We start from the raw sequence: 18,792 nt of genomic DNA, 5'->3' as shown, positions 1-18,792 counted from the left end.
ATAAAATTGAAAAGGTTGATTATGTCAAGAGTTAGAAGATTGAGCAGCTGAAACTCTCATACACTGCTTGTGAGAATGTAAAATGGAAGACATTTTGGCAGTTTCTTATAAACGTACACATAACATATAACCCAGACATTCCACTCCTAAATACCTGGGATAAATGAAATCATATGTTCACTCAAAGACTTGTGCGCAAATGTTCTTAACCCCTTTATTTTAAATAGCCCCAAACTAGAAACAACTCAAATGCCCATCAACAGGTTAACGGATAAACGAAGTATAGTATATCCATACAATGGGTTGCTACTTAGCAATAAAAGGAAATGAACTAGTAATACATGTACTGACATGGATGAATCTCAAAATAATTATTTTGAGTGAAAGAAGCCAGACAAAAATAAAAATGTGCTATGTGATTCCATTTATATAAAATTCTAGAAATATAAACAATTGATAATGATATCCTTGATCCAACCAACGATGGATCACTGGTTGTCTGGGGCTGGGAGGGATTGATTGTGGTGATGGTTTCATGATATGTACATATACCTAAATTTATCAAACTGTGCACTTTAAATATGTACTTTATTGCATGTCAATCATACCTCAATAAAGTTGCTTTAAAAATAAAACAAAACGGCTTCCCTGGTGGTGGAGTGGTTGAGAATCCGCCTGCCAATGCAGGGGACACGGGTTCGAGCCCTGGTCTGGGAAGATCCCACATGCCGCAGAGCAACTGGGCCCGTGAGCCACAATTACTGAGCCTTCGCGTCTGGAGCCTGTGCTCCGCAACAAGAGAGGCCGCGATAGTGAGAGGTCCGCGCACCGCGATGAAGAGTGGCCCCCGCTCGCCGCAACTAGAAAAAGCCCTGGCACAGAAACGAAGACCCAACACAGCCAAAAATAAATAAATAAATTTAAAAATAAATAAATAAATAAATAAAACAAAACAAGATGGCCAACCCAGTAGGAAAAAAAGGGCCAAAGACTTTAAACATAGGCAAAACTAATCTATGGAAGTCAGGAGATAGTGTGTGTTTGGGGGTGGTGGGGTGGGCAGAGGGGAGGTGGGAAGTAGGATGATGGTGCTGCTTTCTTGATTGGGGTGCTGGCTACAAGGGTGTATTTACTTTTGGAAATTCATCCAGCTGAACACTTACGATTTGTGCACATTTGTGTATTTGTGTTATGCTTCAATTTAAAAAAAAAATCTCGTTATAAAAAGCAATTTTATATACATCTGTGTTCATGGTGCAGAACTTTGTGACATTCTGCAGCTCCGTTTCAGGGTAAAGTCCCTGCAACTCTTATTCTAGGAGATGAATCCTCTCACTGTGCTTTTCCAGGTGGTAGAAAAATTTCCTCAGAAGTTTCTCAGAAAGCTGTTTATTATTTTTATAAGTGAGGGATGTGCCGATTTTAGCTTCAAAGAAATCAGCAACCTCTTCCAGACAGGAAATTGCTGGGGAAATGAAATTAGATTGTTGAGAATGTTAGTGCAGTTAGATTCCAGTGGGGTGGTGCCTTGGAGTGCTAGCCAATTTGCCTGTTCAGCTCATGTGCTGCTTCTCTGAGAACTGCTTCCCTTCCCAAGCCCACCAGGGTGGATTCTTTGGTCATGGTTGCACTCTCTGATGCTCTTGCCTCTGGTGACAGCGGACAGTACCACTTGATGTATGGGAAAACAATTGATAAGCCAATCAGATTCACTCTTGAAGAATTTGGATTTGAGACAGAGACTTTAATTAATTAGTGATGGGCCCTGGAGCTGGGAGGTCTTGTAGCTCTCCAGGAAGGAGAAATGAGATGTCTGCTGAGGGAGAGATTAAATTTCATGAAGTACCAGAAAGGCAGAGACAATCCTGGTTTCAGCTCCTCGAGGGGCCACCCTGAAGTTCTTGCCCTTGGAATCCATGAGATTCCATGCGTTAAATTAAAACTTTGCTTTTTATTTAATGTAACCTGAGTGGTTTCTCTTCCTTGCATCCAAATGATTCCTGTCTAAGACAATCAGCAAGTAATCTAAGTAAGTAAAAATCTGGGTTATGGTGGTGGAAGGGAAGAGTCCTATCATGTAGAATCTCACATTTGCAATGAAACTTCAAAGTTGTCCAAGCTTCTCCCCCATATCAGGAATTCCTTCTATGAGAGAACCATTCTGTCTCTGCTTGACCACTGCAAGTCTTTTTTTCCCTCCCTCCCTTCCTCCAACAAATGTCTATTGAATGTCCACTATTAGCCAGGCACTGGGTGCTTGGGATTAAGCAAACCAGAAAAAAAAAAAAGAAAGAAAGAAAAGACAAAATCCTCTGTCTTCATGGAACTTACATTCCAGTGTGGAGAAACAGATGATAAAAATTTTACATAGTATTTTAGAAGGTGATAAGTCCTATGAGAAAAAGAAAGCAAGTAGGTCCATTGTACACATATACCGCATCTTTGATATCTTGGAATAACCTATAATGGAAGAGAATCTGAAAAAGATATACATATATACATAGATATAGATAGATAGAGATATATATATATATAACTGAATCACTTTGCTGTACACCTGAAACTGACACAGCATTGTAGATCAACTGTACTTCAATAAAAAAATTAATCAATTAAATTTTTTTTTTTTTTTGGCCACGCAGCATGGGGGATCTTAGTTCCCTGCCCAGGGACGGAACCCACGCCCCCTGCAGTGGAAGGACGGGAGTCTTAACCACTGGACTGCCAGGGAAGTCCCTAATTAATTATTTAAAAAAAAAAGAAAGGAAGAAAGAGAGTAGGGCAAGAGCCATGGAGAGTGACAGTGGTGGTGAGGTATGCAGTTTAAAACTGAGTGGGCCTCACTGGGAACATGTCATGTGCAGAGACTTCAGGAAGTGACGAAATTTGAGGAACGAGGAATCAGAATGAGCTGGAGGACAGCTGTCGGAGATGAGATGGGGGCACAACATGGGACAGGTCACATGCAGCCTTATAGCCTTATTTTGGCTCTTGCTCTAAGTGAATCGGGGAGCCCTTGCTGGGTTCTGAGCAGAGAGAAATACTCTGACTTATGTTTTAACACAAGTGGCTTCTGCTCTGAGAACAGATTACAGGAGGGCAAAGATCGATTCAGGGACATTGTGATTACTCCTAAGGCCACCAGTAACATTGAGTCAAAATCTCCGTTCTTATCAGTTTTACCCACTCTTCTAAACTCTGAAGCATTTGAAATTTTGATTATGTTTCTTTTTAACAAATGCTTTACATGGGGCTTCCCTGGTGGCGCAGTGGTTAAGAATCTGCCTGCCAATGCAGGGCATATGGGTTCGAGCCCTGGTCCGGGAAGATCCCACATGCTGCGGAGCAACTAAGTCCGTGCGCCACAACTACTGAGCCCGCGCACCACAACTACTGAAGCCTGTGTGCCTAGAGCCCCTGCTCCGCAACAAGAGAAGCCACCGCAATGAGAAGCCCGTGCACCGCAACGAAGAGTAGCCCCCACTCACTGCAACTAGAGAAAGCCCGCGCGCAGCAACGAAGACCCAACACAGCCAAAAAATAAAAACAAACAAACAAATAAATAAATAAATTTATTTTAAAAATATATGCTTTACGTGATTATAAAACTAACCATAGATATTCCTGGCAGGATAGTTGGGAAACACACAAAAAAGAATCACCCATTACACTATCTCCAAAGGGAACCACGTTTTCACTTTTATATAGCATTCTAATCTTTTTCTTATGCATGCATTTACATAATTTTAATCTTCTTCCCTAGCAATTCTTCAGCTATTTGAAGGAAGACATTCATATTTTCTCCCCTAAGTATTTCATCTCTAGGTCAGGGTATCTTACTGTGGGGTTCATGGATATATTCCAAGGTTCTAGGAATCTCTTGAAAGCCTAAACAAAATTCGTGTGTATTTTTGTATAGAGGAAAACATGTTTCCCCAACTTTTCAAAGGGGTTTATGACACCAAAGAAAGTTAAGAAAATGATACAAAACTTTTTGGGTATTTTCCTGCCACAGAATGACCTCCTTAATCATCCCCATCTCAATCATAGGGGACGGTTTCTTTTTTTTTTTTTTTTTGGCCGTGCCTCGGGGCTTGGGGGTTCTCAATTCCCCGACCAGGAATCAAACCCAGGCCCCGTCAGGGAAAGCATGGAGTCCTAACCACTGGACCGCCAGGGAATTCCCCATAGGGGTGGGTTTCTTGCAGCCCTATTTGTCTAATGTACTCCATGCACTTGGCCACAGTTGATAGGGATGGGGTAGGCATCCCATGCTAACCCAAGTTCTGTTGGGAACTTGGAGCTGGAATCGAGAGAAAGCCAGTTTCTGGCAAGTGGACTAGGGATTAGAGAAAGCTGTCTCATACAGACAAAGATGAATGAGGCAGACGGGAGGAGAAGAGAGCCAATACTGCCAGCCTTCCAGTGACATTCCATTTCCTGGCTCTAGCCTTTCCTAAAGCTCAGCTGTATTCTAGCCCTGGATCCTCTGAGGCACTCCTGTTTCCAGGGGTGATATTCAAAATATTTAAAGCCAGTACTCTATGGGAACCAATGAATCAGAGCAGATGCCAGAGATAAAAAACTAGTTCAGCCATACCTGTGTATCTGATCTGAGTGGCAGCCCTGGCTATGTCATTAGGATTCACGACCCCCTCTTGCCTAAGCCAGCTGAGTTTTCTGTGGAACCAAGAGTTTCAACAGATAGAGAGCCACTGCTCAGGCTAAACAGTTGGCCCAACAATTTTCTGTGCCGTGGAGAGCACAGATCTCTGCGTCCTGGTCTGCTTCCCCAGAATTGTCTGTGGTTGTTAATGACCCCTTTGTAGAACGACGGTCACAACAGAGTAGTCAGCTGTTGCCTGACCAGTTGAAGGTGAGTCTACAGAGATTATTGCCTTGCGTGATTTGGACGCAATCCTATTAATGCAGCCCACAAGAGGATTAGCTTTTAGATCAGCTAAGTCACATCACACTGAACTTATGATCAACAAAAACAGCCCGGTCTTTTCACATAAAACAGTCAAGCCATTTTTTCCATCATCTATATTTATGAGATGGTTTTTGGAATTCAAACTCACGGCTGTTAAATCTCATTTTGTTGCTCTTGAACCAGGCTTCCGAACCACTCAAGAGCTTTTACAAGTCTCCATCATATTCGCCATCTCTCCTAGCTTCGTGTCAAGGCTTTGCTCTCTTGTACCCTAGCATGATTAGGCTTGTCTGAAACTCAATCTGGGGGCATACTCAGTCAGTGACTGGGGTCTCAATTGGGTATCAGATGTTGCACAATATCTAGAAGGCTAGACTGTGGTCAAACAGCTGAGCTGGCCACAGATATTTTTGTAAAAGGTACTGAGATGGGGGTGTCAGAAATCTGTAGCCTGGGACAAATTTGAATTGCAAACCAAATGGAATAACTAGAACTGGGGGCAACTACAGATACAAATTTCAGTAAGACAGAAAGGAAGTTGGGAGAATCTGGTCATCCTGATAGAGGACTCAGCCTAGAAGTACTCTTGTCTACATGAGTGAATGACCTTGGTTGCCTCATTGGCCTCACCTGGTCACCAGGGAGCAATCTTCTCCCTCACCTCCACCTTCCTCCAAACTGCTTGATAAAAATGCTGATCCAGACAGCACCAAAGACAAAGCCACTAAAGACCTGGGTATTGCTAGATCTATAAATCTACGAACAGCCGAGCTCGGGAAGCATGAGAGAAAAAGGAGATGCCAAATCTAAATAGCAATTAGAATCCAAGGTGCAAGGCTGGGAAGTGCCCACAGGAGACCCCGACAGTGTTTTGCTGCCATTGGGATGCTTGTGAATGTCAGCTCTTTCACCTCAGACTTCCAAACCCTCTGATGTAAGAAGGGTGATTTCCAGAACCCAATGTCTATCTACGTTCATTGTCAAAATTATTTTGCACAAATTATAGCTAATGATTTAGCCATATGTTTTATTGTGGTTCACTTTTCTTTCTTTTTTTATGAGAATGTTAAGTCCAGAGATTTCCTCAGTGAAAAATGATGATATATTTATCTGGAAACAGTTACATCTTTGAATTCCTGGATAAGGGATTAATGATCTTCAGATTGTTAATTGCATGACAAAAAGTTGAAGCTGGCAACGAGCAAAGGCTGAAACAAAAACCATAGTTACTATCTTAGTATAATTGTGAGCCGTTCTGAGTCAATAAAAACAAAGTTAGGATGTTTAAAATCTGTACACTACTTGGCAATTTCCAAAAATGGCACTGCTTTCTAGTCAATGTTTTATCCTCTTATTTCATACCTTAAGAATTTTCATGCAATTATTGCACAAGCATATGCAGTTTTGTAGTGGAGTATGAAACTATTATAACCTGCGCATACTTTCGCAGGATTTCTTTTACACATTTTTTCATGGTCATTTAAGGTCATATAAATGTAAGCACTAATGTATTCCAACAAAGAGCCTTCTTTTTTCCCTTTTATCCCTGAATTTAGATACCTAAATATAAAATTTCAGTAAATTGATAGAAACACATACATTAACAACAGTATAGAAAGGTAGAGAACATTCAACGAAGACCCTTAGTCCACTTCCACCGTTGCAGAAGTAGGAGCTCTGAGGCGTAGTTGAGATGGTCATCATTGCAAAGAGCTCCATGGCCTACTGTCCATACTGAAAGCACAGTCGTGATGAGGTGAGACGTGGCCCCCAGACACCCCTTCAGCAGCCCCTGTTCCATAGAGCCACCAGGGGGCCTTTTTGAGTGCTGACATCCTTTTCTCTCTACAGTGGGATAAAGTAGTTTTTTTTTTCCCCCCAGAGTTCCATGTGTAGTAACCCAGGCTTCAGGGTAACAGTGGGTTGGCTTAGAGGAATATACCCTTCTAGGAGACTCCAGTTTAAGAACAGGAATCTCCTTCTAGGAAACACGATTTAGTCAATATGAAGTTTTTTGGCATCTCTGCCATCCAGAAGCTTATAGTCCGGTAGGGTTAATCTCCAAGTTGTCTAAGCTTTAGAGGGTATAAATAGTGGCCAGGTGTTGGGAGAGGGTCCACCTGTTCCTTGAATGATTTGTCCATGCAGCACCCACCGCTCTAGTTGCTTTTGTGTAGAGATTGCCACTAAGATGTCCTTCATTTCTAAAGGGTCTGCATGGTCCCTTTTTTACAGGAATTTTACAGAAATTTACAGGTCCTGTAAATTTCTCGAATACTCCCATGCTGTGCCTGGGAGGCCCAGGAGTTATTTGGCTTCCTTCTTGCCAACCTGAGATTAAGAGTACTTGTGATGTTCTGGTCCTTCTCTGCTCAGACCCATCTTCAGAGAGCTCCTCTGGGGTCTTACGTCTCCCTGGAGCTCTGTGCAGTAAACATCAGGCAGATGCCTGTGGCGTTCAGACCCCACACCTCTCAGGGGTCTCGCTCCCTCCCCAGGCTTCTGCCCTAAAATGGGTGGAGAAACATGCTGTTTGGCTCCACTGATGTCTCTTGGCTCAGCACAGCTCCTTCCTACTCCTCTCTCCACCCAGCCCCAAGGGGGGACCCTTTGTTAGTCTTTCCTCGCTTTGATCTCATTTTTAAAATCACTCTGGAAATTTCATCAGTGGGACACAAACCCAGTAATTTCTTTTTTTCCTGCTTCCTTTCCTGTGGCCAGGTCTGATCATGTCCTTAAATGAGGCAAGGAGAGGAAATAAGTAGGAAAACCCAGGGAGAAAATAATCGTTAATGTTTGAAAAATACAACTGTAAAACAAGAAGGCCATGAACACCAGATGCAGAATGGCCAGGACAGGATTTTAGTGCCCTAAGAAGTGTTCAGGGAAAGGAGAAATTAGTGTTAATTGCAGAGGCAGAGTAGGTTCCACGGAGGAGGTTGAATCTAAGCTGTGCTTTGCTGGGTGGTTATGTTTCAAGACAGATAAGAGACCAGAATCTTACATTCCAGATGGAGAGAATAATTATCCTCAAGACCCGGATGTAGGAAGGTGAGAACTGATAAGGAAGGCTGGAAAGATTCTGAAGAGCCTTGAATCCCAGGTAAGGAGAACAGTTTTAATATGTGGAACAGTATTTTCTAAAATGGGTTCAGTTAATGTAAATAAATAAACATGTATTTCTACCATCAGATTAAACTAAACAACTCGTGAATTCTTGCACGTGTTTCCTAAGTGCCTGGGATACGCTGGGCTTTTTTTTTTTTTTTTTTTTTAGAAATTTATTTATTTATTTTTATTTTTGGCTGCCTTGGGTCTTTGTTGCTGCGCGCGGGCTTTTCTCTAGTTGCGGCGAGCGGGGGGCCACTCTTCGTTGCGGTGCGTGGGCTTCTCATTGGGTGGCTTCTCTTGTTGTAGAGCACGGGCTCTAGGCACGCGGGCTTCAGTAGTTGTGGCACTCGGGCTCAGTAGTTGTGGCTCACGGGCTCCAGAGCGCAGGCTCAGTAGTTGTGGCACACGGGCTTAGTTGCTCCGCAGCATGTGGGATCTTCCCCGAGTAGGGCTTGAACCCGTGTCCTCTGCATTGGCAGGCGGATTCTCAACCACTGCGCCACCAGGGAAGCCCATGCTGGGAAGCCCATAGCAGTAAACAGCAGTGGGTCTTGTTCCAGTGAGGGAGGTAGTCATTAAACAAGACATTCCCAGTGATGAGCGCCCTGATGGGGGAAGTGCAAGGGAAGAAGAAGTATAGACGGGAAACAGAACCTGGTTTCTGGTTTGGGCAACGGCCTCGTTGAGCGAAGGGAATTTCCAGCTAAGACTTGAAGGGTGAGTTGGGGCTCACCAGATGAAGAGGTGGAAGAGTGTGCCGAGCAGGGAGAATGGTGTACACAAAGGTGGGGAGGAAAGATGGGGTGGGACATTTGAAGAACTGGAAGGATTTCCATATGGCTGGAGTGTAGCAGTATCTAGGGTTTTGGGCCAGAGGTCTCCCTAAGGGACTACCTTAGGGATCTTAGACCTTCTCTGATCCTCAGTTTAATCATCTATACCCTGAATTAAGCGTATCTGCCTCACCATTGTTAGGATAAAATGATACGAAGTATATTAAGCTTCTTTAAAACAGGCACTCCATAAATGTTACTCCTTTTCCTGCCTCTGTCTCCAGAAGGAGAGTGACTTGTTCAAAGCCCCACACTGAGGGGGCAGTAGACTCAGTTCTCAGACTCAGGTTTCTGTGTCCAGGATTTATTTTTACATCACCTGCCTTTCAGGCATTGAAAAAGCACCAGATCATAGTGGGCAGTGATATGGAGACTTGTTCAAGTTCTGTTCTCTAAACTGATGAGAGGGACTTCCCTGGTGGTCCAGTGGTAAAGAATCCGCCTTCCAATGTGGGGGACGTGGGTTCGATCCCTGGTAGGGGAACTGAGATCCCACATGCCGCGGGGCAACTAAGCCCCCGCGCCACAACTGCTGAGCTCTCGCGTCTCAACCAGAGAGCCCGCGTGCCGCAAACTACAGAGCCCATGCACTCTGGAGCCCGAGCGCAACAACTAGAGAGAGAAAAACCCGCATGCCACAACTAGAGAGAAGCCTGCGTGCCGCAGCTAAGACCTGATGCAGCCAAAAAAAAAAAAAAAAAGGAAGAAAAAAATAAATTAAAAAATAAATAAATAAAAATAAAATGTTGAGAAGCCTTATCAAGTCAGGACCTTCATTTCTTCCCGGAGCTCTTCCTCTTCTGTCTCTAGAAATAACCTTGTTATTAGATCAAGGAGATTCTGGCTAATCTCCTAGATTCAGCACTCTCTTGGCCTCTCTGGGTGACCATTCTTTCTCTCTGGACCTCAGAGCTGCGGGTCCTTTCCTGCTCCAAGCCTGTGTGAAGATTAAATTAGAGAAGAATGAAGGCTCTTTTTCCAGAGACCAGAGCTGCTTATCAAAATCCATTCTCTTCTTCCTCAGTAAGAGAATTCTGATTTTATTTGGAAAAGCAAAGTGCCCCGCTAAAAACCTGCCTTTCCCAGCCCACTCTGCACCTGGGTGTGACCATGGGACTATGGTCTGGCTAATGAAGTGTGAACAGAAGTTGTTCCTTGAGACTCTGAAAAGGTTCCTTCAAGGAGACAGACAGCTGTCTGTGATGCAGATGTAATGGTTGGGTTCCATCTTGTCTTATGAAGTGAACTTGAGGAAGGAAACAGCATGATAAGGAGGCCTGAGCAAAGAGGAGAGGGCTAAGGATCACGAGTCCCTGGTGACTGTGAGCCACGATACTTGCCCTGGGCTGCCCACTGTTTCTCTGAGAGAGAGGGAGAGAGCGAGAGGGGGAGGGGAAGGGAGAGAAAGAGAGGGGAGAGAGGGAGATGGAGAGAGAGAGAGAGAGAGAATGAATGTCTTCTACTTCGTTTAAACCATTATTTCAAGTTCCTGTTATCAACAACCACGCACAATACCCGATAACAGCTAGGGGCCTCCCACTAACCCCCATCCACTTAGCTTAGAGAGGTGGACTTTTTAAATGTGGAATAGACAACCTCTGGAAGGATTAGGCAGGCACTGTGCTAAACCCTTGGCACGATTAGCTCACGTAATTCTTACAATAATCCTGTGATCATTATTATTATTTTCATTTTACAGATGAAGAAACCGAGACTGTGGAACTTGCCCAAGGTTACAGAGCCAAGAAGAGGTAGAACCGTAATTCACACCCAGTTCTGTCTGCCCCTAGAGCTCATGCTTTTGATCTCTATAACCAGGGTGTGCTACCTGCCATGATCCTGGTTTGATATTTATCACTAACCTAGATCATAACATGGTTCTCCCTATCTCAACGCATTTTACTTAGAAGAGGAAAAAAAGAGAACTTTTCTTTAGAGATGACCTGAATATTTCAGCATGTTTGACAATTATATTTCATACAGATTAAGTAGGCCCCTTGGATTAGCCATTCCGTTTCAAGATTATGCCCTCCTGATCATGCTGAGAGTTTATTGCTGAGGACCAGCCCCTCCATCTTGTCAAGCCAAGCCTGAGTTAACGGAAAGGCCCCAGACTCTCTTCTCTTTCCACCTCTTCACTGTAACACCTAGATCTTCTTGCTGCTCTGTTGTGTTGATAGTGACAAAGGCCTGTAGGTGCAAATCTAAGCAGCAACCTAAACCCCAGCATTAAACTTCATGATAGTGAAATGAAAGGGAGAGGTTTTCTTTTCTAGAACTCCAAGAGCTTTTGAGGTGGCAAATGGGCCTGGTCAGGGGTCCAGCCTACACTTCTGAGGTGGCTTCTTGTAGTGTGAGGTGTCTCTGAAGGTAGAGTGTGAGGGGCAGGCTTCAGTGTGGAGGCGGTGCAGCCACTGCTCTGGGGAACCTGAGTGGTAAACCCAGGAGAGGCCCAGCCTGAGCAGATTTGCTGGTACTTCAAGGCAAGGGGCAGAGCTCTGATCGCAGGCCTGTAGAGCATACGTATGAGTTTCTTAGGGCTGCTGTAAAATAGTACCACAAACTAGATAGCTTAAAACAGCAGAATCGCATCGTCTCACAGTTATGGAGGCCGGGAGTCTGAGATTAAAGTGTCAGCAGGGCTATTCTCCCTCTGAAGGTGCTGGGAAAGGCTGTCTCCTAGCTTCTGGTGGCGTTAGGTATTCCTTGTCTCATAGATGACCATCTTCTCCCTGTATCTCTTCACTTCATTAGCCCTCTGTGAGGGTCTGCTCCTGTAACTAAATTTCCCCTTTTTAGAAGGACACCAGTCATATTGGATTAATGCCCACCTTTATGATTTCATCTTAACTTGACTGTGTCTGCAGAGACCCTCCATCCAAATAAGGTCACATTCTGAGGTACTGAGGGTTAGAACTTTAACATGTTTTCTTGGGAGACATAATTCAGCCCATAACAGGATGAAACTCAGAGAAACAGATGTAGGAGCGAAGATAGAAGGAACCAGAAAGTTAAAAGGCCAGGAATTCTTGGGAAAACGTTCAGAAGCCCCAGACTCACACAAGCTATTACTCTGGGAGTTCAGTAATCTCCAAGGGTTAGGGAAGCTTTCCTATGAGATCTGGGCTGCAGAAGAACGGGTAGAGTCAAGGACACTGCCTCCCAGAAGAGGACACCCTCTCTGATGGAGCCTTAAGAATCCTCACACCGTGGGGTGGATTCTCTGTCTGCAGGAAGCCCATCTCACAATGCAATTACCAAGTATTTTTTAATATTGATGTTAAGGTGCCTTTCCAGCTGCCACCAGGAAACATTAACCTAAAATATAGTCTTGCATGATGGTACAACAACATCATTAAAGTACAGACTGGGGAAGAAAGATGTAGCTGATGGATTTGTACTTACACAAATAGAAGGGAATCTTGAAAAAATGAGAGTTGAAAAATAATTGGGTTTTCTTTAATGCTATCTAAGGTAGAGGGTGGTGATTCTAGATCAACAGTACCAAGTAATTGCCCCCAATGGAAGTAGTTAGGTTCATTCCTCTGCCCAGCCTCCCTGCCTCTGCTGCTCCCAGTGACTCTCAGCTGAGCTACTGATCTCTCCCCATGGGGCTCAGTTCCAGATACTTCCCGGAACAGTTCTGACTTGAGGCAGGAATCATTTAACAGCCCCAGGTTCCCCTCTAACCAGTGAAGGATTACTATTCAGCTCTCTTGCAGGTTTATCGCAAATAGACTACCCAAGCTCTGACTCTGTGCTACAAATTTGTGCTGACCTATTTTCCTGGTTTGCAGTTGCTCATCTGTGGGACTCTCACCCTAATTACGGGGTTGTTGCCTTCAGACTTTTGAATTTATGTTCACGCACACATGCACGCGCACGCTTCCCCACTCCTCCCTCGTTCATAAACCCATTTGGAAGAACCATGCATCTACTTTGGCTTTCATTGTGAGTTCCTATCCAAGTCATCTGTTTAATCCTTTAGTCCTGCCAGTGAGCTCTGGGATCCAGCTTTTCCCTGGCTATTTCCTTCTTCCTAATGACCACAACCATGTGAGTTCCCAGACACCTTGTGAATAGATTTTAGGACACTTAACCTAGATTCCCTGTTGCCATGCTACCCCATCTACTGGGATCCCTGTCAGTTTCTCCAGGACTCTTCCTTGGTCTGAGAATGGAGAGCATCATCTTCTTATATTTGTTCTCTTATCCCCTGGCTTTGGGAATTGGTCCAGCTCAGGGATTAGCAAACTTTTTCTGTGAAATACTGCATAGCAAATGTTTAGGCTTTGCAGGCTGTGTGGTCTCTGTTGCAATCACTCAACTCTACTATTGTAGCAGATAGACAATGTGTGAACCAATGGGTATGAATGTGTACCAATAAATCTTTATCTATAAAAGCAGGCAACAGGCTGGATTTGACCCAAGAGCCATAGTTTGCTGATGCCCTGGTCTGGTCTGTAGCTTTATTTTCCACTCTCTTACTCCCATTTCCTCTACCTTCCTCCTCTTCCCTTATATTGTTGTTTGAGTGAAGCACCGTGCCTTAATATCAAGTCCTAAGATAGGACCCTAACTAACACTGGTTATATCAATAAAAACGAGTCTGTGTATACTTGAGTAACAAGTCTTAAGTTTCAGTGGCCACAGGGGTTTCTTAGAGGACACACATAGATTAGGGTCAGAGACGGTTAATAATTTAATCAGATGCCATTTAGGCAGTTTCTACTGTTCCTTTTCTAGGAAGTAGGGCCCTGCCTTGACTCTTATATTACAGTCTGGGTAGTAGTTGCCATTAGTTGCCTTATCCAATACTATTCCTTCCATAGTCCCTGAGTAAGAGTAAGAACACTGACTTTTGTTCAGCTGTGGCAGCAGCGTGCTTAGGGAGGATATATCCCTCCCAAGTGCAGGGAATAAATTTTTGCCTGGAATTTGTGCTAGATGATATCTCAGACCCAGTTCTGGGCAATAGTGTCTGGAGAAAGTCTCCTCAGGGCTTCTAGGAGAGACTTTTTCTCCATGATAAGAAAGAGAGACATGAGGAGAAATCCATGTCCTTCTCTCCCTGCTCTTGCTTATCCCTGTATGAGAATAATTTTCTTGTAGTTGTTGTACCCATCTTGGCAGCACGAGGGGAGGAATGATCAATACTTTAATGGGGGCAGAAGGAAAAAATGGAGTCTATCTGATTATGGGGTGCTGTCCCATCCTCTGAGGTGTAGACTATATGCCCCCTATTAAGTTTTTAAAAATTTTATTGAAGTATGGTTGATTTACAATGTTGTATTAATTTCTGCTGTATAGCAAAGTGATTCAGTTATACATATATACACATTCTTTTTCATATTCTTCTCCATGACAGTTTATCACAGGATACTGACTATAGTTCCCTGTGCTATACAGTAGGACCTTGTTTATCCATTCTATATATATGCCCCATATTAACTTTTTAAAAATCTGAAAGATTCCAAATCCTGAAACACATCTGGCCTCAAGGGTTTTGAATAATGGATTCCAGACCTGCACTATAATTTGTATCCTGCATGGGGAAATAAAATCCCATTTCTAGGGTGACTAGTACCCCCTTGCCCCAGGAAAGCCTATTTTTCATATGCTAACAAAAGGTCAGCCCTTCTATATCCAGCACCTCCCAGAGTCTTCACCTCACTGAGCTCAAGTCTATGAATGAAATTCCTGGCTACTACCCGTGAGAATTCAGTGGTAGCTTCTTTCTCAATATACATTTGTTTTTATGAAGAAAACCCCATACAAAGGTATAACTAGCTAAGAGTCTCCTTCCTTCTTCAAGATACGGTGGAGGAATGCAGCAGAGCAATGTGGAAGCAGAGATCAGCTCTCTCTCCTGACCCTGTGTGCAAATCAAACTGAAGTATACAGTGATAATATGTGACTTATCATTATCATGAAGATTTTCATATCAACAGATTTCCCCATTTGATCTTATCTTACAGAGTGAAGTAAGTCAGAAAGAGAAAAATAAATACTGTATGCTAACACATATATATGGAATCTAATAAAAAAAAAAGAATGGTTCTGAAGAACCTAGGGGCAGAACAGGAATAAAGATGCAGACATAGAGAATGGACTTGAGGACACCGGGAGGGGGAAGGGTAAGCTGGGAAGAAGTGAGAGAGTGGCATGGACATATATACACTACCAAATGTAAAATAGACAGCTAGTGGGAAGCAGCTGCATAGCACAGGGAGATCAGCTCGGTGCTTTGTGACCACCTAGAGGGGTGGGAGAGGGAGGGTGGGAGGGAGACGCAAGAGGGAGGAGATATGGGGATATATGTATATGTGTAGCTGATTCACTTTGTTATACAGCAGAAACTAACACACCATTGTAAAGCAATTATACTCCAATAAAGATGTTAAAAAAAAAAATCCCCATATCTGCTTGGCCAATAAAATCTGTTTGAATCAGGCCTATGTACTTTGGGTGGCCCACAACAAACCTCTAAGGGCAGTAAATTGCATCTTGGAAATGCAGGCTTTTTGGAACTGTGTCTGCTTCCAGACTCTGGGGGATTTCAATGCAGAGAGATTTGCAAGGTTTGCATTTTTCATTCATTAAGTTTGCGTTGCTGCCAAAGTTCTCTTCCTGTTAGTCATCCAGGGAGGAGGGCTCGACACAGCGGGCTGGTCATAAATTATTGTGCAGCTCAAGGCAGCCCAAATGGAATACCAATGGGGCCATGGATCTTGGCACATGTTTTGTGCACAATTTCTGAGAAATCCAAATGTATTGAAAAATCACATGTTTACAGAGGAATGAAAGACTTGGGCTATCTTTAAATTCAGCAAGCCAAGAATTAAGCTTGTCCTTTATCTACACCAGTGTGAGAAACCCAGAATTAGATGACTGTGAATAGTCTATTTTTGTGGCATTCCATAGGAAAATTTACTACAATTAAATGATTCTTTAGTCTTGATCTGTGGTTCTTAACCTTTTTTTTTTTTTTTTTTCGTGGATCCCTTTGAGAATCTAAAGAAAGCTCTGGGCCTTCTGACCAGAAATTGCCCGCAAATACACACACATTTGTGTATACAATTTCAGGAGCTTTATGGGTCCTCCACAGTTCATCCATAACCCTCAGGTTAAGAATCTCTGCTCTTGGCACTAGAAGCTCCTTGACGGTAAAGATTATGTCTAATCGTTATGTCTAATTATATCTAATCTGCATAACATCCCTTCTATTCGTGCCTAATACCCCGTTACATACTCAGAAATTCTAGTTAGTTTCCTGACGCAAACTTACAGTAATAAAGTTCCTTTCTATTTTCACAGTGCTCTTTTAAAAAGTCCAAGGTGTTTATTGGATTAAAAATGCAAGTCTCCCTTTTAAGTAAGTTCTGCAATGTGTCATTATATTCCCTTGATACAGAAAAAAATTATGAAAAAGAATTACTTCCTCTCTCGCTCCAGAATTGCCCTGAGCCAAATTTATACTTAGGCAAAACTGGAAATGGAATTGCTGCTGCTGAGAATTGCCCACTAGCTGTCTACCTTCTGCTTCATGTGGACTTCCTATTTTATTTTATAAATTTATTTATTTATTTATTCTTTATTTTTGGCTGCGTTGGGTCTTCGTTGCTGTGCGCAGGCTTTCTCTAGTTGCGGTGAGCGGGGGCTACTCTTCGTTGCGGTGCGGGGGCTTCTCATTGCGGTGGCTTCTCTTGTTGCAGAGCACGGGCTCTAGGCGCGCGGGCTCAGTAGTGGTGTCACGTGGGCTCAGTAGTTGTGGCACGTGAGCTTCAGTAGTTGTGGCTTATGGGCTCTAGAGCACAGGCTCAGTAGTTGTGGCGCACGGGCTTGGTTGCTCTGCGACATGTGGGATCTTCCCGGACCAGGGATGTGGACTTTCAAGGATCCTCCTTTTTACTTACATCCTCCAGAGCAGTGGGGTAAAATGTACCTTCAGGCACTGACCTGAGCAGTTCCAGGGGGCACCATTCACACATATTCCCATGTGGACCTGAGTCCTCGCTCAATCCTGGAAATGACCGCCATTGTGGAGTCTTCACTGTGGTAAGGACGCGTGTTTTCTTCACAGCACCTGGTGAGTTAGATGCGATCTCCGTTATTCACTGGAGGAAAGGAAGACCAAGAAAGCTAAAGTCATCTGCTCCAAACCATAAAACTCACAAATTGCGTACTCACAATTTGAACCCAGACTTTCCTGACTTCAAGACCTTGGCCTTAACTACTACACTTGTCCTCTTCCTTTGTACTTGCGAATTTGCCATAGAAAATCAGGGTAGAGAAATGGATGGGGAAGAGCTCTATTACCCTTCCTGCCATCCTAGGGAAGAATTCCCAGGAGATGTGTCTGAGGAGTTTCCAGGCATTGACACTCCTGAGCATACCAGCCAGCGCTGACACCGCTGTGGGGTGTGATCTGCTGGGGACGGCACCTTTGTGAACAGCTCTTATTGCTGGAGAAGAGTTGAAGGTACATTGTTGAGGATTGTACAGGGGGGCCCCCGGAGAAACTGTAAAGCAGGTTGACATGGTCTTGGGGCCCCTTGGCTTCCCTTCCATCCTCTCTCCGTTGGGTAGCACACCCTTTTTCATAGGCAAAAGCACACTGATGTAGGGGGTTTGGGCATTTTCTCAATCACCTGTATGAGAAAGTGGCAGAGTTTGCTGTATAGGCTTATTTTTTCATCTTCTTAAAAAAATTTTTAATTTTTATTGGAGCATAGTTGATTAACAATGTTGTGTTAGTTTCAGATGTACAGCAAAGTGATTCCGTTATACATATACATGTAGCTATTCTTTTTCAAATTCTTTTCCCATTTAGGTTATTACAAAATATTGAGCAGAGTTCCCTGTGCTGTACAAATAGGTCCTTGTTACCGTACAGGCTTTTGTTGCCAGGTAACAAAGGCAGGGGGCAGTTGGGAAGAGGGGCTCACAGAGAAGGATATTGAGGCTGGGAAATTCAGATCCTGATACAGGTGTGTGTTGGGGGTGTGGTGTGAGGACATAGGAGAGGGACACGTGCAGACTAGCTAAAAAGAAAATGATTTCTCTTCTCTCAGGTCTGATTCGTCTAGGAGGTGCCCCCAGGGACGCCTGGCTGGAGAAGGATTCATCCTGTAGTCTGAGAGCACTGACCCTATCACCTGGGTCTCCCAGCTCTGCTCCCTGAGCCTCTAGTTGGTCTGTTCCCTGGGAAAACCAAGAGGTTGTGGGTACTAACAAAATCTGGACTACTTAGAGAAGAAGCTGAAGAAGAAGAAACAGGTACTATCCAGTTCTCTACTTCCAGGCTAGATCTTAGATAATGGAAATAGATGACCCTGGCGTTTATGCCTTAACAAAGGGGGACCAGAAGAGAGTTACCTGGCTGGAGCCAAGGTTGGCAGAGCGCGCAGGATGGGGGGGGAAGGAAGAGGAGGGAGGCGGGGTTGGAAAACACTACACAGAAATGTCCAGGATAGAAGCAGGGGAGCCAAAGGCAAGCCTCTCCTTAACCTCACATCACCCCTGGACAGAGGCCAAAGTCTGCTGGAAACTGTGCACACTGCCCCAAGTGGACTTCTCCTCCTTGTCAGCGGGTCAGGCCATTTGGGAGCACTAGCCCTCTGTGTACAGAAGGCCTGGCCCCTGACCCCCGGTGGGCAGGGGTGTCTGTGAGAAGAGAAGCCTCTGCAGCAGGACTTGGGTGAGACTGCTTGGTGGGGGAATCTGCCCTTGCTGTAACCAGAAATCCTGAATTGCTTAGTAGAATTAAATACCCCAAGGGTAATCGGGCACCATTAAAAAACTGAACCGGGAGAATCTTTCCTGATTGCTACCTAAACCGACATTTTGATTGGGGTTAAAAATTTAGGCTGATCTATATACCATTACCTGGAGGAGACTACAAAGCCACAGGAT

The 18,792-nt window shown here is 44.0% G+C and overlaps 1 long non-coding RNA gene across 1 annotated transcript in view; it reads left to right on the top strand.

The window, feature by feature from the left end:
• Positions 1–1,094: 1,094 nt before the first annotated feature.
• LOC309627823 overlaps positions 1,095–18,792 on the top strand; it is a 108,657-nt gene continuing 90,959 nt past the window's right edge. Inside the window, exons 1-3 of the long non-coding RNA XR_014243974.1 lie at positions 1,095–8,036; positions 10,577–14,861; positions 17,952–18,156. This is a non-coding gene — a long non-coding RNA (uncharacterized lncRNA). The remainder of the gene's footprint in view (positions 8,037–10,576; positions 14,862–17,951; positions 18,157–18,792) is intronic.

The sequence above is a fragment of the Balaenoptera borealis genome (assembly GCF_965194805.1).
Source record: "Balaenoptera borealis genome assembly, chromosome: 4".
NCBI lineage: Eukaryota > Metazoa > Chordata > Mammalia > Artiodactyla > Balaenopteridae > Balaenoptera > Balaenoptera borealis.
Note: the sequence above shows the minus strand (reverse complement) of the source record. Positions and strands in the feature narration are given on the sequence as shown.